The sequence below is a fragment of the Gadus morhua genome, chromosome 2 (genome assembly GCF_902167405.1).
Source record: "Gadus morhua chromosome 2, gadMor3.0, whole genome shotgun sequence".
Classification (NCBI taxonomy): Eukaryota; Metazoa; Chordata; class Actinopteri; order Gadiformes; family Gadidae; genus Gadus; species Gadus morhua.
In genome coordinates, this window is record NC_044049.1 from 22,609,540 (window position 1) to 22,623,276 (window position 13,737).

A 13,737-nucleotide genomic window follows, 5' to 3' on the forward strand; every position below is an offset into this window, starting at 1 on the left:
TTTGTCATAGGATCATGTCAGCTGAACTCAATTAATGAAACCAGGAATGAAGTAAGATCCACTAATGCAATAAACTGTCTGCACTTAATGTTCTACCTACAATTAAAGTTTTTATTTCCTAACTCTATAGTATAGGGATAAATACAGCAATATATTCCTGTAATCTATCAGCTGTAAGCTTTGTACCCTCTAACTGGCTTCTGTAATTGCCCAGGTGTATGTGAGTCAGTTTTGTTTTTTTAATGGAATTTTTATTTTCAGTGCCATCACCCATCCTGTGAGCTGTTGAGGGAAAACAACCACAGGCTGCAGAGGGAAAATGATTTTCTCAAGGCAAAAATAGCAACATTGAAATGTAATGTTATTGTTGAAAGCTTTGTTTTTTTTTACACAAGGGTTTTTCTGTTTTACATGTTAGCTAAAAGGCTATTATGAATCCTTTGCTCAGTGCTGCCAGACGTTTTGCAGAAGATGGAGGAGTTTCTTCGCTCAGCACCAAGACCTACGACAACACCAATACCAACACCAAGACCAAGACCAAGACCAGAACCAACACTATCACCAGCACCAACAGCAGTTCCACCACCAGCAACAGAAGACCCATCACCAGCTCCAGGTCCATCATCAGCAACAGAGGCCCTGGGCCACTCTGTAAGAATCTGTTTGACTTTATTTGTATAGGTTAAGTTACTTAGTTTCAGTTGCACTGTTTTTCTAAATGCATCAGCCGTACTCTCGGTTAATCTGAATGCATATATATATCATTGAGGTAAGACGCTAGTCTGCTGTATGTTGAAGTAGATTTGTGGTAATGTTATCTACTTGCATTAAAGGTCATTCCAAAAGGACTTGTGGAGCGCTGCTCCTTCCAAAGCCCCCAAAAGTTCATAAATGATCTCCTACATGGGATGTATACCAGGGAATATATGGCAGGCCATTCAGTGACTGGCCAGTAATCCAGCAGCTGCACAGAAGGAAAACCTGGCCTAGCCAAACAGGACCTTGTTGAAATCCTCCACTCTTCAAGACAGTCTCACTTCTATTGAGCACTCTTTCCACAACCTTCACCTACGGCTCAACTCTAAAAAGACTAAATGCATACTTTTCAATCGAAAAAACAACACCTCCAGCCAGGCCTGCCTTAACCTGCCATTGGGCCCTGGAGCTGAGGTTTCGTAGGCCCCCTGAGAGGGGATCTTACAATGGAGATGTGTAACATATTTCCGACATTTTGCCGTTGTTGACGGGGGGGGGGGGGGGGGGTAAAGGGGTGTAAGGGGGCCACTGGCCCTCTTTTTTCTTGGCTGATGATAGGCCTCTGATCTCTATAAGCCCCAAACAAAAAATCACATTGTCTTGGGCCTTCGCCGATCTGGGGGCCTATCATGGGCCAGTAAAATATAAATAAAATTATTATTATTATTATTTTTTTTTTTTTACTGCAGCTCATGATAGGCCCCCCGATCGGCGTAGGCCCTGGGGCTTCAGCCCAGGCAAGCCTGTGCATTAAGGCGGCCTTGCCTCCAACTCCGAACTGGAGTTTGTCAAGTCCTATAAATATCTACGGCTTTGGCTGGACTCTTCCCTTTCATTCTCCACCCATATTAATAATATTCAGATTAAAGTGAAAGCCAGATTGGCCTTTCTCTTCCGTAACAAAGCATCCTTCACACGCTCTGCTAAACTTACACTTGTAAAATTGACCATTCTGCCCATTGTTGACTATGGTGATACAATCTATAAAATGGCTTCAAAAACAGCGCTACACAAAATGGACGTTCTTCACCATTCAGCTATCCGCTTTGCCACCAATGCTCCCTTTAATACACACCACTGTGAACTTTTCAAACTGGTGGACTGGCCCTCGCTCCAAACCCGTCGACTCCGACATTGGCTTCAGTTTATTTATAAGACACTCCTGGGCAAGACCCCGTATTACCTTTCCTCCCTTCTCCATCTCTCTAGAAGCACTTACCGCACAAGATCATCTGAGCTTATCAAACTCATCAACCCACTCACCAGGACTACCTTCGGCCGAAACTCCTTTCATTTTGCAGCAGCTTTTGACTGGAACAAAATTCAAGACACCCTCAAACTTACAGCTTTCATATCACAGTCTGCCTTCAAGCAGAAACGTAACTATGTCTTAGTAGACCCCCCCTGCTCCTGTTGATTCCACTGTTTCTCATTTGCATTACACCCTTCACACACAATATAACATTGACCCATCTTAATTATTATTATTATTTATTGTGCATTGGTGTTTTCTATTTTCTTTCTGTACATAGGCTATGTATTTGTATATCCGTTTTATATTTGTCTAAATTAGTCATGCTTGTGTTTTTGTTATTTGTACCTTTTATTCCTGGTGGGGCCTCTTGGACCAGATCAATATTGTAAATAAGAAACTGTTCTTAATGTTTTATCTGGAAAAATAAAGGTTAAATAAATAAATAAAATAAAAATAACAAGTAGGTATATAGAAATGAGAAAAGATGTTGGTTGAGTGATACCCTCATTCTCATGCTCATCTTTCGTGTATGTGTTTGTGTGTGTGTGTGTGTATTCCCACAGATGCTGCAAAGTTGAAGTTCACCTACGTAACTGATACGAACATAAAAGCATTTATACGACAAAAGCTGAACAATGCTGCCAAATTTAAGAAACAATAAATTATCAACTGTTTAAAGAAAGATCAACTTTTGTTCTATTTTTTTTGTATTTTAGCAGTCTGTAGAAAACACTGTGTTAATGGTGGTTGTAAGCCTAATTTATGTGCAGTGAATTATTGTTACAGCACTATGGTTAAAAATGGCAACAACAAAAAGTGATACAGTTGAAAATATCCATTAGGTAAAGTACAATGACATAGTTAAACGAACAACAAAGTACTGCATAATGCAGTTATTGTAATGCAGTATATATAGTACTATGGGGTCGTAATTGTAGTATTCTAGAGCAAAATAAAAGTATGATAAAAGTTCTGTAATTTACTTCAGTAGATTGTAGTTTATGTAGTAAACTGTAGTAGTATATAATGTAGTATACTGTAGTAATAAAACTGCAGTTTTCTGTAGTATACTATAGTTTACTGTAGTAGTATATATGTGGTATACTGTAGTAATAAAACTGCAGTTTTCTGTAGTATACTATAGTTTACTGTAGTAAAACTACTATAGTAAGGTTAAAAAACACTACAATATTTACTATAGCATATATAGGGTGTACTGTAGTTTATTTACTATAATAAACTATAGAATTTTCTGTAGTATACTATAGTTTACTGTAGTAAAACTACTATAGTAAGGTTAAAAAACACTACAATATTTACTATAGTATATATAGGGTATACTATAGTTTATTTACTATAGTAAACTATAGAATTTTCTGTAGTATACTATAGTTTACTGTAGTAAAACTACTATAGTAAGGTTCAAAAACACTACAATATTTACTATAGTAGGCCTATATATAGGGCAGGGGTACTCAAGTAGAAATGATGAGGGGCCACAAAATTTTTTTAGACGTAACGCGTAAGCACGTAAGATACATAACCCCCCCTTGCGCGGTAAAATATCCCCCCTTACGTGCTTAAGTGCGTCGGCCAGAATTCCTGACTATGCGACTAAAACACTACGGCCCTACGCAGCTCGCAAAGACTGTGATTGGCCAGCTAACCACATCCTTTCAGGAGTCTCACATTTACGGTTTTACAGCATAATAGCGCCATTTTTAAAAGGCCGTGACAGAAGCGAATGAAGAATTTTGAAGAAGGAGAAGAAGAAAACACAAGAACGAATTATGATAATTATAAATATAAACTAGCCAGCGATTTCCACTTCCACGCCCACAGATTCGTTCGTTGCTCCCCCTACTGTTCTGGCGGAGAATCCCCTTGCAACACGCGCAATCCTTAAGGAACCTTAAAGGAACCGTAAATCAAAACTTGTCTAAAACAAGTCCCTTGTGTAAATTACGTGCTTACGTCTCTGCGTCTAAAACGACCCTAAATCGGCCTTGACTGCTGCTGAGATGGACTGTCTGCCTCGAGTTTGGGAGGGCTGGAGCGGTCTGTGGGCTGGAGTGCTATCTGTTTATCGTTGCAACCCCCAGCCTCGTATTGAGATCGCGGCGCGCGGTTTCAAAATAAGAGCGCCCAGCACGATTTTTTATTTTTTTATTTTTTTTTTATAATTAAAAAAACTTTTCAAAACAGCTCGAGGGCCATTAATAGACACCCCGCGGGCCACAAAAGGCCCGCGGGCCGCTACTTGAGTATGACTGATATAGGGTATACTATAGTTGATTTACTATAGTAAACTATAGAATTTTTTCATGTCCCTTAACTCCATCTCTGGTATATGTCAGATGCTTAACTTTGTTTACTTGAGCTCCTTTTACATTGGTTTTAATTTTATTCCTCAGTCAGATAAGTTGGTACACTAGATATAACTCCCATAACTCTCCCTCTTTCTTTCCATATCTGCGGTATAATATTCTTTCCCATCAGTGTTTTGCACCTCATTAGACCAACCTGTTGATCTTTATCCCTACAAACAATCATCAAGTTTCCATCCCTTAGTGTTCTAACAGCATGCACCTCACCTACTAGTTTATACACAGCATCGCTAATTTTTAAAGGATCCAATGCACCCGGAGTTTGGAATCGAATGATAACCTTTATTTCATTCGGTTTGCCTTCATCTTTGTTTTCACGTGTTTTCCTTTTCTTCCCTCTTCTTACAGTATCCCAATTTCCATCCTCTAAATGGATTAGATTCTCTGTATTACTTAATTCATCCTTCTCTTCCTCAAGCTCTTCAAGCTCCTCATACTCTAGCGCACTTGATTAACTTCCTTCGTCATTTCCTGTCCCTCCTGAATCTGCCATCTCTCGTCCAGTCACAGTCCGAGTCCGATCAGCGGGTCCAAACACACGCCTCATTGGTCCAGCCGGACGTCAATGACCAAGCTTCTCCACTGCCACCGACTTCGACTCTGGAGTCAACCCGTGCTTTTATCAGATCTGGCTCAGTGTCATGACGGTTGCCTCACCTGATTGGTTAATCCTTTTTTCCCCACCAAGGGATGCCATCCCATGGGACATGCAGTGTGCAATGTCGTGTTTTACCTCGTATTCAGTATTTAACATTTAGAGGGTCGCATTTTGAAATGCTCAATGAGACGAGAAAATGTGTAAGAAATGACAGCAACACGGCACCAAAGAATAACCCGAAACTGTTAATATAATGTTTTTATTGGATGTCTAAAAAACAGGGAAGCCTGGCTTCCCTTGGCCTCCGGGAGAAAACCTTACAATTATAATTTCTATAATTGTAGGTGGTAGGCTGGTGATCATGTATTAGCCCTACAATGTAGGGCTAATACATGATCACCAAGTAGGCCTACAAACTACAATTATAGAAAGTATGTGAAAAGTAGGCCTAGATGATTCATTTGAAGGATGTGGTGTTTGAATATGTTATTTTGTCCTTGACCCTGATTCAATGAGCATCTGTTATCAGGCCGTAAACCAACAGACCTAGCCAACAATAGGCCATTGGACATAAGCATTTGTCTTTGGCTAGTGACTTAAATCGCCCAAAGAAATAATAAATTGCATAACTGAATATTGTGTCGTTCTCAGCATGGAAAATGAATACAGAGCCGAAAGGAAAAAGCTAACCGGCCATGTTTCAAACTTTTGAGCACTAAAGTAAACCCAGCTTTGGCCTGTGAGTGGCACTAAAGATTTCAAATCGGGCCCCCAAATTGATATGAGGGTGTCTTTCTTGCGGGTTTGAAATGTTTGGTTTCAGGTCCTATGCTGCCACCTGCTGCCAAACCATAACCTTGAAATGCGTAGTAGTTTAGGCAATCAGATATTTTATGATGATTGAATGTGGAAATGTTGAATATTATACTTTGCAATGTTCATATGCACATGCATATGAACGCATGCATTCATATGTGTGATTCACTGATGTCCAACTCAGGTTGGTTTAATCCTCACACGGTCACATCACACCTGGTGCAATTTTCTGTATCAGTAGCATGCATACGCAATAATGCTTGCAAAGCATCAGTGTTTTGTGATATTTTTGTTTCAAATATCTGGGGTATCCTGTAGGCTGGTTTTCTATTAAAACACACACAAATTACTGTGAGGTCACAATGCGCTCAATGATAGGTTCGGGAAGCTGGACTCGTCATAATGTCTCGTGTCAATCAAGTACCTGCTCAAGTTCTAAAGTTTTCATTCGCCCTTCGACGCCAAGTAGAGGTAAGTCATGAACTATAGCTCTAAGTAATAAGTAGTCCCATTTTATGTCAATGCTATTATAAATCCGTCCCTGGCACATTATTACATATCAATTATATATTTATCGAAGTGTAAAAGATAAATCTAGCCTACCACATATTGCTCGATTGAAATAAGGTTAAGCCGTGCTCGGGGCGTCGTGGACCTCGGGCCCGCCACGGCCTCTCTCACCTCACTCCAACAAACACCAAAGGGCCCTTGCCCCCTCTTCGAAAAGTTCAATGTCATTTTAGAAAGTCATCTAACTGATCGATAACGCTAACAATTATGTATGTTATTGTAAATGGTTTTTCACGGGGAAAACACCGATCGATTTATCGTCGTAACCTTTTGTCACCATAACCGTAAAGTCGAAAACCATAACCGTAATACCGCATGAATATACAGATCGGTACATTTGTGGAACGTTCTTGCTGCATGTATTCACGCCATCGCACTTAATGAGGGTCATATCTGAAGCAATGCTGCTGCTGGAGGTGTTTTATAGCTCACTCTCTTACTAGCTAGTGGCTAGTGACGTTTATGTTATTACATGGTTCGGTATACGCTGCACTCACACTCGTGGTTGGTTCAACTTTTCAGTGATGAACCGTGACTTTTACCGAATTAGTGTCTTTATCGACTTCCAATGCAAGTAATGTTGTTGTAAACCTAATGAGACACCGTGATAGGAGCGTACAACTCATGCCGTTTTATTCTCTTTGCACACATTTTTCACATCACTCACACTTAATTTCTTGTACCAGAATTCAAAATTGCATGAGTATGCTTCAGACCCAAGCAGTGGTCCAATCTATGTATGTGGTAAAGACTCCATTAATTAAATAATAAATTGAATATGTTTCATTACAGAGACTCATAGAGAGATTATCGAACAGCGACGATGGACAGGAAGACATTGTTTTCTTTGTGGGCTCAACTGACCCCTGCTTCCATCATGATGGCGGACAGGGAGTCCTACACAGAGGTGACCAGGCTCGTCCCCGCCCCCCCTACTGAGGCCAAGCCCCCGGGCCTTAACCCCCGCTACCCTCGTGGGGCTAGGCTGCCCTGGTTGGCTGCCCCAGCTGGTGGCAGCAACGAGAGGGTCGTCCTCCGCCCCCCTACTGAGGCCAAGCCCCCGGGCCTTAACCCCCGCTACCCTCGTTGGTCTAGGCTGCCCCGGTTGGCTGTGGCTGAGGAGGCTGACGGCCAGGAAGCCTTGATCCAGGCGGCCCACTCCGACACCGTGTCCCCCCGTGCACGGGCTCGGGGTGCCGCCTCGAGCCAGGAGACTTCCCCGGGCCGAACCCCCCCAGGTGAAGAAGTTGTATACTTTAGTGTATTGCAAATATAATTGAAGCATACAAAAGTTATGACAAGTATACTTTTACTTTTTGTGCTTAATTAAAAGTATGTTTAACGTATGTACTTTTCAAAAGTGTACTTCATAATAAATGTCATTAAGTTCCACTTTAATGTACTGAAAAAAATGTATTCTAATTCTGAAATACTTAAAGTGGTATTGCATTGTACTTATAAAAAGTGTACTTTATTGTAAGTGTATTGTAAGTTGTACGTATGTGTACTTAGAAAAAGTATACTAAATAGCAAAGTGGAAGTGTATTATAGTATACTTGCAGAAAGTTAATCTCAAATTGTATTAGAATGCCTTTGAAAAATTGCAAATAGGTGGTCATTTAGTGTACTTATGTAAGTACACTTATTTTCAAGTCCTGTGTACTACACTATTAAAATGTTTTATTAAAGTATACTTAATTTCCCCTCATTAGAAGTGGCTGACCCTGACCACCATCGTGGGTCTAGGCTGCCCCGGTTGGCTGCCCCAGCCGCTGGCACCAACGAGAGGATCGTCCTCCGCCCTACTGAGGCCAAGCCCCCACATAGACCCCCAGGTGAACAAGTAGTACACTTAATTGTAGTACTAATATAATTGAAGTATACAAAAGTTATTCCAAGTATATTTGTTGCTTTAAAGTATGCTTAACGTGTACTTTTAAACAGTGTCCTTCACAGTGGATCTGCGGGACGCCCCGCTGAGCTCCGCCCCCTCGTCCCGGAACGCCGCTGCTTCTGCCCGCCGCCGGGCGCTCGGAGGCGCCGAGGCGGACCTCTCTGGGACAGAGCGCACCCAGTCCGCCAACGGCCAGAGGTCCCAGGCCCCAGGCAGGATCGTCCTCCGCCCCCCTACTGAGGCCAAGCCCCCGGGCTTTAACCCCCGCTACCCTCGTGGGTCTAGGCTGCCCCGGTTGGCTGTGGCTGAGGAGGCTGACGGCCAGGAAGCCTGGATCACGGCGGCCCACTCCGACATCGTGTCCCCCCGTGCACGGGCTCTTGGTGCCGCCTCGAGCCAGGAGACTTCCCCGGGCCAAACCCCCCCAGGTGAAGAAGTCGTATACTTTAGTGTATTGCAAGTGTACTTTATTGTAAGTGTATTGTAAATTGTACGTATGTGTACTTGGAAAAAGTATACTGAATAGCAAAGTAGAAGTGTATTTTAGTATACTTGCAGAAAGCTAATCTCAAATTGTATTGGAGTACCTTAGAAAAATTGCAAATACGTGGTCATTGTGTACTTGTGTAAAGTACACTTATTTTCAAGTCCTGTGTAAAACACTATTAAAATGTTTTATTAAAGTGTACTTAATTTCCCCTCATTAGAAGTGGCTGACCCTGACCACCCTCGTGGGGCTAGGCTGCCCCGGTTGGCTGCCCCAGCCGCTGGCGCCAACGAGAGGATCGTCCTCCGCCCTACTGAGGCCAAGCCCCCACATAGACCCCCAGGTGAACGAGTAGTACACTTTATTGTAGTACAAATATAATTGAAGCATACAAAAGTTATTCCAAGTATATTTGTTGCTTTAAAGTATGCTTAACGTGTACTTTTAAACAGTGTCCTTCACAGTGGATCTGCGGGACGCCCCGCTGAGCTCCGCCCCCTCTTCCTGGAACGCCGCTGCCTCCGCCCGCCGCCGGGCACTCGGAGGCGCTGAGGCGGACCTCTCTGGGACGGAGCGCTCCCAGTTCGCCAGCGGCCAGAGGTCCCAGGCCCCAGGCAGCCCGCCGGCCTCTGACGTTCCTGAAGGCGTGGCGGGCAGAGGTAAGTGCGCGTTCAGCCCGTTTCCCCCTGTGCAGGAGCGTCTGAGGAACGGCAGGATCCCCCGGAAGAAGCTCCGGGGCCCGCCCCCCCACCAGGCAGGGGAAGAGGCCGGGCCCTCTGGGAAGAGGCAGAAGAACGGGGGCCGCTGTTTCCCCGACCAGAGGCTGACCGCTGAGCCCGAGCTGGAGGAGAAGCTGTTGGATAGCAGAGGTAAGAATGGCATCTCTTACACAAATAAATCAATCCAAAGTAACTCTTCTTTTTTTATAGGATTGAGCCTGCATACCATAAAACTTTAATTATTAGCCCGGGCTTTTATTTGTTTCAATCCCTGAACTCAAGCGGCTTGTGTTTGGGACAGGCGTCCATATGGAACAGGCCTTTAATTCCTTTGGATTTTCCTTTTGGTGAACTGATGCCATCTATTGGCGAAAGTTGGTAATGCTCTAAAATACGTCTGTGATGTTGTCACGCGACCCTGGCAAGGCGCCGGCGTCTAATTGAGACCGGCGTTTATTTTTCAAACGTGTGTGTGTGCAGATGAGCCGGCCCAGGGCTCCCTCAGCGGCCCCCAGCGAGACCCACCCGGGCCCCACCCCTTCCCCAAACCTGAGCTGGCCATGACACAGAGCCTCACTCTCATCAGCTCAGAGAACTGGTGAGACACACACACACACACACACACTCAGAATTTTCCCCCACACACACACACACACACACACACAGAATCAGTCGAAGCAATCCGAACTTGTGTTTCATCTGACTGACCTGCTGTGGTTCTGAACGCAGGCAGGAGAAGATGGAAGGGCTCACGGTGCTGCGCAGTCTGGCCCAGAACCACGTGGACACGCTGCTCCCCAGGCTCCGCGACGTCTGCCTCGCCCTCGTGCAAGAGGTAGCTCCCCCTCTCTGGGCCTGCTCCCTGGTGCTCTCTCTCTCTACCACGTAACATGGAGACCAGCGTCTGTCACTGTGGGTGGGCGTGTGAGTGGGCGGGCGGCTGGGTGTGGACAGTCCGTCACTGTCTGCAAGTGTAAAACTAACTCAATCCTGTCTACAGCTTAGTCTATATACCTCGCTGTGTGTACAACCATCCCCATCAATTCTACACCATAGAACGAGTGGTTGATTCGACATGAACAATGTCAGCAAAAAATAGCCTTGAATGAAGAGTGTGAAACATATTATAATGTAACGCCTGCATTTCCTTCATATAGCGCTTTCCAAGACACTCAAAGAACCTTTACAGAGTGAGTGGTGTCTACCACGTGTGTGTCTGGTTTTCAGGTGAAGAACCTGCGTTCGGGCGTGTCCCGCGTAGCCGTGTGCACGCTGGGCGTCCTGTACTGCCACCTGCAGCGGGCCATGGACAAGGAGGTGGACACCACGGCCAGGGCGCTGCTGCACAAGGCGGCCGAGAGCAACGCCTTCATCCGGGAGGAAGTGGACGCAGCGCTGGGCCACATGGTGCGGCACTGCACGCCGGCACGCTGCATCAACGCCTTCCTGGACGGGGGTTTGAGGTCAGGGGGCTGCACGCCCCCTGACCTATTGCAAGATCAAATCTGTGATTTATATAAAGTACAAAGAATCAGCGGCAGATGCAAACGCACAACAGAAAAAATAGACATTTAAACAGGACTTGAGTGTCAAAGGAAACGTTTCTAACATCCTTAATCTGCTTTGGACTGGTAGGTAGGATACTCCAGAGGTCTAGCCGATGTTTCCTTATCTCCATCCGTTGTGTACTTCTGTGGTTTGTGTCTCTTTGTGTGCGTCCTTCATGTTGAGCCTGTGTGCGTCTGCAGCCACCTGAGCGCGGCGGTGAGGAAGTGCGCCGCCCAGCACCTGGCCGACCTGCTGGAGAGGGTGGGCGTGGCCCGCCTGCTGTCCGGAGGGAAGGACGTGACGGACAGAATCCTCCCGGCCGTGGTCAAGCTGGCCCGCGGTCAAGGTGGCTTCCTGTGTTGGCTGAAGGCTTTGGCGTGTGTCCAAAGGCTCGGTGACGTGCCGGTCTCACTCCTCCCCCTTCAGGTCCTTTGGCCGCCGGATGTTGCTGTTCCTGTCCTCCCAGCGGGACTTTGATAGCCTGCTGGAGAAGAACATCCCCACCAAGGACCTTTCCGCCGCCCGCAAGGCGGTCAGTGGACTCAAGGCAAAGGTACGGAAGGCCCCGCCCTCTCGCCCCACCCTACCGCTTGGTGACGGGTCTGGTGAACGTTGTTGTTGTTGTGTTTGTTGTGTCAGGGTCAGGGTCAGGGTCAGGGTCTGGGTGAGACGCCCCAGACCCCAGCCTCGCTTCCCGGCAGTGGCACCGCCAGGGCCTCGACGCTCCAAAGGAAGCTCCCCAAACCGACCGTAGCCCCCAGCCCCACCACCACCACTGCCACCCCCACCAACACCGCCACCACCACCCCCAGGTGAGACTCCTCCCAGACACATGACAGCCACCTTGGAAATATGTTGGTGAAAGTAAGAGCCTTACTTATGCTATGAGGTCAGCTCCTCTCTCCGGGTCGTGTTCCAGAGCACACATGATGGCTTTTGTTTGCAATGTCTCTCCTATATTAATTATGCATTTGTTTGTTTTCTCAACTCGAAGCAAACTTTAAGAATATCTTTTATCTTATTTCCAAGATCATATATATATATATATATATATATATATATATATATATATGTAGTAAGTATGTATGCAGTTTCATGACATTATATTTTGTGGTACCCTCCAGGGAGCCCAACTGCAAGTACAGCTCCAAACCTTAGGGGCCCATCATGGTAGACAAGGCTGAGTACATCAGGCAGCTCACCGCTCTGCTGGAGTCCAAGGACTTCAGGGAGCGCATCAAAGGCCTCGACCAGCTGGTGGCCGACTGCCAGCACAACCCCAGCATGGTCATCCGCAGCCTGTTCCCGGTCCGTAAAACCCCCCACCGCTCGTAAACGCCCACTACCTCACACTCGCCCTTATCCCCTTTCCTGGTGGGACTCCCTCCTGTCCCCTTTTTGTTCACCTGTTCCCCGTTTCTCCCCGCTCCCCCAGGTGTTTGACCTCTTCAGAGACCGCCTGCTGGAGTCCAACCGTAAGGTGCACCTTTACGCCCTGGAGGCCCTGCAGGGGATGGTGCGCCTGCTGAAGGACAACCTGTCCGGGGTGCTCAACCACCTGGTGCCCGCCATCGTTGACAACCACCTCAACTCCAAGAACCGCGCTGTGTACTCGGCCGCCACAGGGGCCCTCTGCGAGCTGGTGCTGAACCTCGGTGAGGGCCCGGTGGGGAGCTGTCCAGAACACGGTCCGGTCTGACCACGGTGTTGTCCTTGTTACTCATGTGTTCGTCCCTTGCCCCTCTCCAGACAACAGCCTCCTCCTTGAGCCGTTCTGCTTCAAGGCACGGGTTCTTAGCGGCCAAGCAAAGGTGGACCTGATCGAGAAGGTTGCATGTTTGTTAATGGCTAAAATGTTTGTTTGTTTTGTTCTTTGCAATGATCAGCACCAAACATACGTATACCATTGTGTGGCCAATCAAGCGGCATCTGATCCGCTCTGCTCTGCCGCCTTCATCTCCTCCGTCTCTTCCTATTCCTCGGTCTCCTCCTCTCCTCTGTCTCCTCCTGTCTCCCATTATTTTGTCTCTTCCTTGGTTTCCACCTCCTTCTCTTCCTGTCTCCTCCCCTCCCCCTTTCCCTCCGTCTCCTCCTCCCCCCCCCCCAGAGCTGGTGATGGAGCTGTACCCCCGCCGGCCCCAGCTGGTGGAGCAGAAGGCGCTGCCCCTGCTGTGGGGCCTGCTGGGCCCGTCCAGCGGCAGCGTGCACCGGGCGACAACCAGCCTGTGCCGAGCCCTCCACCATCAGATGGGGCCCGGCCTGCGGCAGAGCGCCGCCTCCCAGCCCCCGAGCGTCGGCAGGGACCTCAACCAGCTGCTGAGAACCATGTCCTGAATAAAAAATGACCTAAGGATGGGAACGAGAAGACTCACTGCTCTCTTTGCACTTTTACAGGTAGCTTGTGTTGCACTTTAACCGGTAAAATGTTCCATTACAATTAGGGCATTTTATCTAAAGCGACTTACATCGGATAATACACACATTGACACACCGACGGCAGAGTCAACCATGCAAGGTGACAGCCAGCTCGTCGGGAGCAGTTAGGGTTAAGTGTCTTGCTCCGGGACACGTCAACACTCAGCTAGGAGGAGCTGGGGATCGAACTAGCAACCTATTACAATACAACTGCTCTACCTCCTGAGCTAAGCCGATCCGAACAGGTAGCCTCTCAAAGCCTGTTATCAAAGCCTGGGGCCTCATTGATCAA

General features: G+C 46.7%; 1 long non-coding RNA gene and 1 pseudogene across 1 annotated transcript; both read left to right on the forward strand.

Moving 5' to 3' along the window:
• The first annotated feature begins 509 nt into the window (after nt 1-509).
• On the forward strand, nt 510-1,012 carry LOC115537295 (uncharacterized). The gene is made up of 2 exons (XR_003974790.1): nt 510-616; nt 834-1,012. It is a non-coding gene; the product is annotated as an uncharacterized LOC115537295 (long non-coding RNA).
• A 6,093-nt stretch (nt 1,013-7,105) lies between these two features.
• LOC115557096 (TOG array regulator of axonemal microtubules protein 1-like) lies at nt 7,106-13,364 on the forward strand (annotated as a pseudogene).
• Nucleotides 13,365-13,737: the final 373 nt, after the last annotated feature.